Below are 11,095 nucleotides of genomic sequence, written 5' to 3'. Positions count from 1 at the left end.
GCTGCGCCTGCTTCAGGACCCGCCTCCCGTCGACGCCGCGCGGTGGGGCGGGGCGTCAGGGGGGCGGGACCTGCAGCTGGCCTCTGCCGCTAGCCTCTGCCTCTGTGACTGGAGCTAATCCGCAGCCTCAGGAAAGGAAATGACACCAGGTCTCCGCTCCTGGTAGGTCCCTTGGCTAGACTAGAGAGTGGAGAGGGTGGGCCATCGGTAAGCCTGTACTGCACCATGTTAGCCTCCACGGAACCCTCATGTCCTCAACTTCGCCCTACTGAATCTCCCAGGAATCCTAATTCCCGAGGATGCTGGGAGGCACGATGGGCTGACTTCCATTAGGAAAAAGCCCTGAATGTCACATCTGCACTTCACAGGGCCTGAGTCAAAGCCTTTGATAAATTTCTGAAAACCTGTTGCAGTGCTCTCTGAGGAGAGTCTGGTTTTATGTTTCCTGAAGGGCATTAGCGTTACAAGGCCCCTGAACGGGATCACAGTTGTGGCAAATTTCTAACCTCACCTCCAATCTGGCTTTCTGGCTCTTTCCGCAGAAACCAAACATGAGGTTCCAAGAAATTGGATTGAAAACCTTCTAGTTTAGAGTACTGGTCGGGCGCTCTGCCCATGTGCGCAATAAGAAAATGTTGAAAGGACTACACGGGTCAGTAAACCTGAATTTGGCCAACTTCAAAAAAAATGTAATTCAAATGCAAGGTAAGGATCTAGCTTGATGTCTGTTGAATTTGGCTTCCATGTGGCAGCTGCACATTGGACAGGGAAAGGAACAGAGGTGACTCAGACACCGGGAGGATAACAGGTGTGTAAAGTGTGTACCTAGGTAGTTGACTAGAATCCAGGCAGGAAACAGAAATTTTCCTATCTCACTGCTCTGCTTATCTGTACATATTCCTCTCCCCAACAGATCACCTCAGATCATAACTTTAAAATGACAAATTAAGTAACTAGGAGAGTGCCCAATCTAGCACACAAGACATGTTCCAGACCTCCAATCCCCAAATCAGAAAAGATCAAGAGGAAATTAAAAATCTTTTTTTCCCTAAGCCTCTCAGGAATATTCCTTAGCTTTACAGATAGGCTTATCTTTGGTTTCACATGTTGCCTATTTTCTGCGCATTCAATAGAGAATGACTGAATAAGTGTTAAAAGCAGTAACAGAAGTCTGCCGCTGAGTGGTGAATGAAAAAGCCCTAATTAATGCAGAGGAGAATAAAGACTTTCATTTAGGGGAACTCATTATAAGCAAGAAATGTCTTTGAAATCTACTAGATTCTCTTAATAATATATTTGATTTAGTATAAATATGCTTTGAATTAAAATACAGATAAATTAACATTGTCCCCAAAATCTCTGAAAAAATGGATACTCGAGAATGTGCCAAGTTTATCTTGAAGCTGGGAGACCTCCTATCATGCTACTAAACTCTGGACATTTGCCTGTTCTAGTAAGAAGTATGATAGTAGAAGACTCATAAAAAAATCAATAATATTGTAGAGCCTGTAAATAAAATAATTACAAAATACCGAGGGACATGGTCATTCACACATACAGTGAAAGATTGAAAAATGAAGGATATTTCTCTGGAAAACTTCTCTGAAGAAAAGTGGTAGGATGGTATATTGGTCTGCTAGGACTGCCATAGCAAAATACCAGAGACTGGGAGGCTTAAGCAACAAATTTATTTCTTCGCAGTTCTGGAAGCTGAAATTCCAAGATTAGGATTGGTTTTTTCTGCAGCCTCTCTTCTTGTCTTACAGACAGCCATCTTCATGTCACATGTCATTCTATATGTGTCTGTGTCTAAATTTCCTCTTCTTTTAAGGGCATCAGTCATATTGGAGTATGGCCCACCCAATATCTTCATGTTAACTTAGTTACCTCTTTAAGGAACCTATCTCCAAATAGTCCCATTCTGAGTTATTGGGGGTTAGGACTTTCACATATGAATGGGGGGTGGAGGGGACACAATTCAGTCCAAAACAGGCAGCTATAAGTGAAAAAAAAGGGTTTTCTTGTTTGGCTTTTTATTTTGGAGGTGGGGTGAGAAGGTCAGAAGGGTGGCTGTTTTAAACATGATGCAAAGTGTGAAGACAAGGGCAAGGCCATAAACTCCAAGTTCTCTAAACAGATAAAAGTGAACTGTATTAACTCAGGCTACTGAAGCAAAATACCATAGACTAGGTGGCTTAAACAACGGAAATGTATTTCTCACAGTTCTGGGGACTGAGAAGTCTAAGATCAAGTTGCTGGTTGATTTGGTTCATGGTGAGAACTTTCTTCCTGGCTTGAAAAAGGCCATCTCTTGCTGGGTCCTCACATGATCACGAGAGAGATGTCTTTCTCTCTTGTGCTTCATCTAATAAGGCCAATAATGCCATCATGAGGTCTCCACCCTCATGATCTAATTATCTCTAGGCCCCCATCTTTAAATACCATCACATTGCAAGTTAGGGCTTCAACATAAAGTTTGGGGAGGGTACAGTACAGTCCACAGCATCAACCTTTTTATACAATACTTTATATATTGAATAAGTTTTTCCACATCTTTGTTTCCCATTTCTTGACATTGAGTAGATGCCATTTATTCAAGAATAATGCCTCTGCTTTCCCCTCCAAATTTTCTCTTCTTTTTTAATCTTTCTTTCCTTTGCTTTTCACTTATGGAATATTCATTAATCTTCTTTCACAATACCTCAGGTTGGAAATCCAATGATTATCTGGTTTTGAATGAGCATGTAAGATGTGTCATATCTCATTTAATTTTATGAGGTAAGTATCATAACATTCCCTGTTTTATAAAAATTGAGAATCAGGAAGCTTAGTAAACTTGCTCAAGGTCACATAGCTAGTGATAGGTTATGATAAGTGTTCTGATTGAATTTTTCAATCCCCATTCCATGTTCTATTTGGAAAAGTTGAAGTGCTAAAACCCCCATTTCCCAGATCATTTTGCACCCAGTGTTTTGGAAGCAGATTAAGTTCTGCCAATCAGACACGTTCCTCTTTAATCTGGCAGGTAGAAGTGAAAAGAAAGGCATTTTTCCACTTCTTGTCAGACTGACCTGAGAGTTTTTGGCAACTAGACTCCAAGTTTGGGTCTAGTCACAAGTGTTATGAATATAGAGCCAATTGGGGTGGTGGCGGCAGCAGTTTCCTAAATTCTGGCTTAGAGATATATGGCTGGCTTAGAGGTATGCCCTTGGCATCAAGTGCCCGGGCTTCTGTTCCTCCGCCCCTTATAAAGACTTTTTAATTGAAGTTTTTATTAAGATAATTGTAGATTCAAATATATTTGTAAGAAATAATACAGTGACATCCTATGTACCCTTTAACTCAATTTCTCCCATGGTCACATCCTCAAAAGCTATAGTATAACATCACAAGCAGAATATTGAAATTGATACAATTCACTCACTGATCTTATTCAGATTTCCCCAGTTTTCATTCTTTTGTGCATGTATGTGTGTTTAGTTCTATACCATTTTATCACGTGTATAAATTTGTTCATCTCCTACCAAAGTCAAAATTCCAAATAGTTTTGACAACACAAGAATGCCTTATGTTGTCCTTTTATAACCCCATCCCTAATTCCTGGAAATCACTCGTCTGTCCACCACTTTGAAATTTTGTCACTTCAAAAAGTATTATAAATGGAATTATACAGCTTGTAATCTTTTGGGACTGGTTGTTTTTCACTGAGCTGAAGTTTCCTGGAGATCCATCCAAGTTGTGTATCTTAGTAGTTCGTTCCTTTTTATTGTTTAATACTATTCTATGGTGTGAATTTCCATTGTTTGTTTAGCCATTCACCCATTGAATGATATCTGGGGTATTTCCAGTTTTGGCTGCTACAAATAAAGCTGCTATGAACATTCCCATGTGTAGGTTTTTATGTGAATATAGTTTTCATTTTGCCCAAGAGTACAGTCACTGGACCATATGGTAATTGCATGTTTAGTTTTCTAAAAAAAACTGCCAAATTTTTTCCTTGCAAAGAATTTATAAACAGAATTTCTTGCACTATATCCCTTTCTACTTAAAATGCCTACAGTGGTTTTTGTGTTCCACTCAAAACTTTGACACAATAGTATAAACAAGGCACAAACTCTAAACCCAGCTCTTAACCAAGATTGAAAGACCAATAAAATGGTTATTTGTGTATGGGAGTATGACTGCAGTATGATTGGCAGGGAAAACATACAGGAGAAAAGCAGAGATCATTTCCTTTTTACTTTCCCTTCACTTCAGGATTTATACCAGTTTTCCAATTCAGGAAATAATTTTTTAAGTAAAATCTTATAAAATACAACTCTCTGAGAGATGAGACAACTTAGATCCTTGTTTTTCCACTATGTTACTCTTTGGAAATAAATTGTGTGAGTTTCCTTTAGTATAATTCATAGCAGAAACAGCATAATTTTGGAAACAGAATTGGAAGGTGATGCAATAGCTCTGAAGTTTGTAACGACTTCCTGAAATGTGTCACCTCAACTTTGGACTATACCATTCTACTAATGAAATCACACTATGGCAAGATTTTTAGGCCATGTTTTTATAAAAGGGGAAAAGTATTCAAAGTAATTGAAGAGATGTATTTTTTATATCCTCACCCTTAACAATTTTCCATTTGAGAGCTCTCTGTCTTCAAGCAAATGAGTGTAAGAAGTATGAATTCTGGGCCACCTGTATACTTCTATCTCTAGTAGAACGTGTATGCGTAAAGTCATGTTGCCCTTATCTCTTGTTTTTTAATTTTTAATTTTTTTAGTTGGACTAATAGTTTTTGAGATAGAAGAGCTAATTCATTGGGAAAGTTTTCCACTCTGGTAATCTTAGTTTTTTTAATTCACAAATTCTCAGGGAGCAGAGCCTTAGGATTATTGCTGTAATCTAATTAAAATCTCCACTCAAGACATACAACATTGTTTTTCCATTAGTGGTTTCAAACCCAGGCAGGGGAAGTATGTGAAGCTTCAAGTCTTCCTTTGCTCCTATTTTCAGCATTCTCTTCTCTGGTCTGGATTAGAGAATACATACATTTTCACTCCTCTCTTTACGACATTTTCTGAAGCCTTGCCTGATTACAAGTGAATACCCAATAACACAAAATACTAGAGATAATTATATGTTAAAATTGCCTTAAGGTTAAGATACAGGTCTCATTTTTTATTTCTAAGCACTCTAATTCCAGAGAAATGTTACTCTTTTGTACTAACATGTTTAACACTTTCAAGATGCTGTCATAAATTTTAAGTTCCTCCAGGCTGAGTCCATTTCGACTACTAATGGCTTCCAATCTTCCTCTTAGTACCTATATGCCTAGTAAAAGTCTTGGCTATGGGCCTAATCTATACAGGAAATAGAGGAACACTAGGATTATAAAGGCAAGTATCACAAATTCTATGCATTAGAGAATTTGATAGACCTCCTGGGAAAAATGGCAAAGAGAAGTTTTATACTAATGAATTTATTAAATGGCCCCTTTCTTCCCACCAAGAAAGATCTTCCTTCAACCTCTGGGAAGTATACCTTAAGGAATTTAGGATAGCAGAAGGGCTGAAGAGTATGTGGGCTCTGTCCTGGATTGTGTCCTAATCATTAATGAGAAGACTCACTTTTGATGTAATAGTAGATGGAGGCTCTAAATAATCCTTAGATGCAGCTCTGAGGTAATTTGCCTCAGGTTCTCAAAGAAAACTGTAAACTCTAAAAAAGGAAGCCACTTTTCTGGGAATCTCACTGAAGTGCAGTAAGCACTGGTAGGGACAGAACTTCAGCTGCCAGTGAACAGTGAAGATAGTTGAGACAAAATCAGTGTCACTTGTCCTGGCACAATGACTGTGGCAATAGTAATCATTATAGCACACTGTGGCCTGACTCCCAACAAAAGGAGTGTTCAGCAAGTAGTCAGAGGAAGGAGCACCAGTAATGAATGTTGATTACTCTGAACTTATCAAGATAATTTTATTCCTCTTGTTAGTGAAGGACTGATGGAGACAAGTGATGCAACCCTATCTAGTGAGATGTGATAGGTAAAATTGTTCAGCTATTGAGTCTCCTCTTTTCCCCCAAACTCCCATGGGTGATATCCTAGGTTAGTGTTGATGGTACTCTGCCTCTCCTGAAAGAGATCCAACCATATCCTACCTGATTACTCTGTAAAAAACTGCTCATGATACTGCGAGATAGTAATTTGAGCAGGGCTCTGTTGAGCAGTTCTGCTCTTTGTGACATTAACTGGGGTCACCCTGTGGTATTCAGATGATAGCTAGTTTGATCTAAAGAGTCCAAAAAGTCTTCCCTCACAGTCTTGTACCTTAACAGGGAAGTCTGGAAGTCTGGGCTCAGCTGGGATCTAAGATGGCAAAGCCTCTCTCCATTTGTCTCTCCACATGGTACTTTCAGTATGGTAGATAGCTTACACATTGGGTCAGGACTACCAAGAATAAAAGTTCTAAAAGACCTAGGGAGAAACTTCAAGGTTGCTTATGACAGCCTTGGAAGGTAGCAGAATTCATTTCCCTCTGAAAATGTAACTGAGGATATTGGATTTTTGCTGGCTGTCAAAAGAAGCTAGCCTCAGGTTATAGAGAACCTGTAGTTCCTTGCTTTGTGGTCTTTCTGAATATGGCTGCTCACTCCATCAAGCCAGCAAGAAGAATCTCTTATTTCAGTAATCTGAGATGAAGTCTTATATAATGTAACCTAACAAGGGAATGGCATCCCATCACCTTTACCATATTCTGTCGATTAGAAGCAAGTCACAGATCCCATCCTCACTCAGAGAGGGAAGCCCATAAAGATGTAATATCAGGAAGTGGAAATTATTGACCGTAGGGTCTGTCCAACACACCCCATTTGAGGAGGCCCCAAAATTTTGTGTCTTAAACAAAAAATTATTATTTTCACTCATAGTTCTGTAAGTTTACTGGAGTTAGATGGGAAGTTGTCTCTCAAGATTGCTCTTCTGGTTGCAGTCAAATGGCATCTGGGGCTGGAATCATCTGAAGGCCTGACTGAATTAGAAGTCCAAGATGGCTTCTTTGCTCACAAAGTTCATGACTTGGTTGGGGTAACAAGCATGCTTGAGCCTGGCTGGGCATTTCTCTCTCTCCATGCAGCCTCTCTGTGTGGCTACCTTGGACTTCCTCAGAGTGTGGGGGTCTCCAAGTAGTCAGACTTACTACATGGCAGCTGGCTTCACAGGGTAAACATTCTAAGCTACAAGGCTTTGTATGATCTAAACTCACGCAGGAATCATGCAGTGTGACTTCTGTCACATTCCATTAATCAAAGTCATAAGGCCAACACAGATTCAAGGGGTGGGAACTACATGAAAGCATGACTATTCAGAGGCATGGCTCACTGGGGGAGGCATTGTGGAGATGAACTATTAAAACCTAAAATATGTTAACCTAAAAATCCAGCATAATTACTTTATATAGTTTATATATTGGCATATTACCTAGATCCATATCCAAATTTCAGATGCAATTTTGACTGAGCAATCAGTTTTATGTTGGTGCATTATCTACTGGTTATTTAATAAACTCAGGCATCAAAAATGCCTAGTTATCCTGAAACTGCATAACTGTGGCAAACTATGGAAATGCATCACCCATTATCTTTGGTAGCTCAAGACCTAAGAGTTCTGGGCCAGCACAAGAGAGAGTCTTCTAAGAGTTTCTAGAAAAGGTTTTCCTCCCTGAAAAGAAATGAGCAAAAAATATATATATCGCTTTTCCACTTTTGTTGTTATGTGATGGTATGATGCCTGGAGTTGCAGCAGCTATATTGTGACTATAAGGAGAAAGTCGAAAATTGTAGAGAAACAACTCAAAACTCTAAAATAATGAGCAGCTATAGTAACCAATTCTAAATTTCTTATATCCTGGCTTCTTGTTATGGGAGTAAGTTTCTTATTTTTTAAACCACTTTAACTGAATATTCTGTTACATCTCAATGCACTTATTGACACATATCTCCAGGCCACCAAGCAGTGGAGATGAAGGGAACCTGGCAGCCACCGAATTTTAATGGTTGCTCAGAGCATATAATCATCTGGCACACTGACAGGGAATGTTGGAGCCTTTGGGGCTCAATGGTTGGGGATCCATGCATTTAACTATCCTTCTTGAATCCAGGTGGGCTGAGGAAACAAGTTTGTTTTTATAGTTCCTTAATTTATTTTTCTTTTTTACTTATCTAACCCCTAAATATTTGTTTCTTTTCTAAGCTTGGTTTCATGTTGGAAAACTAAGATTGTATTTTAGGGAATTTATTCATAATTATAAAAAAACTGCTGTTGCCTCCATCTGTTTCACCGATTATTACTAAACCCAAAATTAGAGTCAAATGACCTTTTCTGCAACAGTATATTAGTCTTCTAGAGCTCCTATACTTTACCACAAAACTGATGGCTTAAAACAAATTTATGCTCTCAGTTCTGGAGGCTTGAAGTCTGGAATTAAGGTGTCAGTAGGGCCATGCTCTCTCTGAAGAGTTTAGAAGAGGATCTTTCCTTGACTCTTCCTAGTTTCTGGTAGTCACCAGTAATCCCTGAGTTTCCTTGGCCTGGAGATGTATCACTCCAACTTCTGGCTGTCATCACAAGTCGTTCTCCCTATGGGTGTCTATGTCCAAATTTCCTTCTTTGTATAAGGACACCAGTCACTTTGGATTTAAGGCCCACCCTGTTCCAGTTTGACCTCATCTTAATTTGATGACAACTGCAAAGACCCTATTTCCAAATAAGATCACATTCACAGAACCCTGAAGTTTGAACTCGAACATTTTTAGAGGGACACAATTTAACGTATGACAAAGCGATTTAGAGAAAAATATAAATGGTAAAACACCCATTTGTAGAGATGCTTGACTTAATTCAAAACAAGTTAGAACTGATATCATCAAATTTTAAAGAATTCCAGATTGGTTATACAATTTGGAGAATAGGCTAGAAAATCAGACACTTTTATACCCTGTAAGTGGAAATGTAAACTACTATTACCTTCGTTGAAGGCAGTTTAGCAGCTTCTATTAAATCATACCCTCTATTTCAGTATCTAGTATATGGTAGCCATGCAATGATTATTTATTGACAATGCAGGATTACTTTTGGGAATGGAAAAAAAACGTGGACATTGATGTCAGACAGTTAAATTTTATTTATGGCCCTGTAATTATTTACTAAGTAACTTTTAAGCAATTTACTTAACTTCCTTTTGAGCCAACTTCTTTCTAGAAAATGGAGATACTTCCTACCTTTTAAAACTGTGAGAGATAATGAAACAATATGAGCAGTGTTTCATCCAATGACTGCCAAGTTATAAGTTCTGGATAAGAAAGACTTTACTCTCTTCCACACGATGTCTTTGGCCAGCCAAAAGAATTCCATTTCCTTAAAAAAGTTTACCCAGATTCTTTTTATAATCTCCTTCCTGTCATCTAATCGCCTCTCTATTTAAATTCAGCCTTCCCAAATCTACCATTAGACTCATCTCTTTTGTGCCACCAAGAATTCATTGGTAATTTAGACAGATATTCCTCACAGAAGGATCATAGAACCATTCCCCTATTATATTTGTCAAAATAAAAAGTGTCCAAACTTTTAGAGAATTTTTTAGGAGTTCATCTGAGCCAAAACTAATGATACTTGCTAGGAAGAAAGATCTCAAATGCTTCAGAGAATAACAATTTTGCAGTTTCTTTTATGTATTTGAGATAAGGAGAGGAAGTAAGGAAGATTACTCAAAGGTGGGAGAAAGCAAGGTGGGGATTGGATTACAGGATAGGTAAGATTATGTGCTCTCTCCACAGTGGTTATGCTCATTTCAAAGGTGTGTTAATCCTAGATGCACAAAATCAATGTGTAGGGCTTTGTTTAAGGCAGTGATAAACCTTTTACTGAAGGAGTTATATACTTGGGGGCATGACTACTCACCAAATTACCCACCCAATAAAAGATGGGTAGGAGAAACAATGGTGGGTCTCCTGCTGCCTGAGAAGCTGAGGAACCTTCTTGCCCGGTGTGTTTATCATACAGGAGCTGGAAGCAGATGAGACCCTTCAGAGCCTGAGTACAGAGTGAAAGAAAAAGTGAGGAACCTGTTTCTTGCTTTTAGACATTGTAACCCCGTAACATCACCAATCACAATCAGATTCATCGTACTTCCTCCCTTGGCATGTAGTGAAGAAAGAGAGGTACAAGTCAGAAGTTTTCTTCAAATATTTCCCCAAGGAAGAAAAAGAGGGATGCTTGGACCAAAGTTCTGTCCATCCTTTGGACAGAGAAAAAAAGCGAGACAGTAAGTTTACCTTAAGAAATACTATCAGAAGAAACATGGTCTATTAGGAAGCAGCTTAAGAGAGAAAGATGTATTCCACAAAGATACAGAAAATCCGAGGTCATGACGCTGGCTGGTTATATAATCTCAGGAAAGTTCCTTGTCCTCAATTGCCTCGTAATTAAATGGGGAACAAAGTCCTTCCCTCTACCTCCACTCTTTCATCTCTATTTTCTGAGCACATGGAGACTGACACAGGCATTGCCCTCAAGGAGCTAAAGTCTTAGGGTGCTGGAGAAAATTACTGTTTTCTGTCATTTCTAAAATCTGAGATCTATAATCATTAAAAACTACAATCTACCTCCTGAGGAAGCCAGATTTCCTTTTCAGTTATAGTTAGCATGAATTTAAATCAACTAAGATATAAATTGCACCAAACATTAGTAGTTTCTTGATATCCAAAACTAAGAATGTTACTAAAATTTCCCTTTATATTATTATATATCTTCCAAGTTGATCCTGAGAAAAATCCATAAAACTCATCTGCAGAGAAAAGCTCATGTATTTAAGCAACAAAATTTCAAATAAACAATATTGTTGTATGAAACATAAGCTAGTAATAAATTTGATCTAAAATATGAAAAATGAATACTTTAAAATTTTTTAAATTTTGTTTTTGATTAAATGTGTATGATATTGTGATTTTTTTAATAAATGTAGATTTAGTCATTCAGATGACTAAAATAAATTTCTCATATATATTTGGCCTTCATCCATGATTCCTGGTTCACAGGTTCCCA

The 11,095-nt window shown here is 38.3% G+C and overlaps 1 long non-coding RNA gene across 1 annotated transcript; it reads left to right on the top strand.

Moving 5' to 3' along the window:
- The first annotated feature begins 89 nt into the window (after positions 1-89).
- LOC112473108 lies at positions 90-10,681 on the top strand. Its single transcript, XR_003043908.1, has 3 exons — positions 90-162; positions 543-705; positions 10,055-10,681. It is a non-coding gene; the product is annotated as an uncharacterized LOC112473108 (long non-coding RNA).
- Positions 10,682-11,095: the final 414 nt, after the last annotated feature.

Source organism: Pteropus alecto, unplaced genomic scaffold (genome assembly GCF_000325575.1).
Source record: "Pteropus alecto unplaced genomic scaffold, ASM32557v1 scaffold389, whole genome shotgun sequence".
NCBI lineage: Eukaryota > Metazoa > Chordata > Mammalia > Chiroptera > Pteropodidae > Pteropus > Pteropus alecto.
Note: the sequence above shows the minus strand (reverse complement) of the source record. Positions and strands in the feature narration are given on the sequence as shown.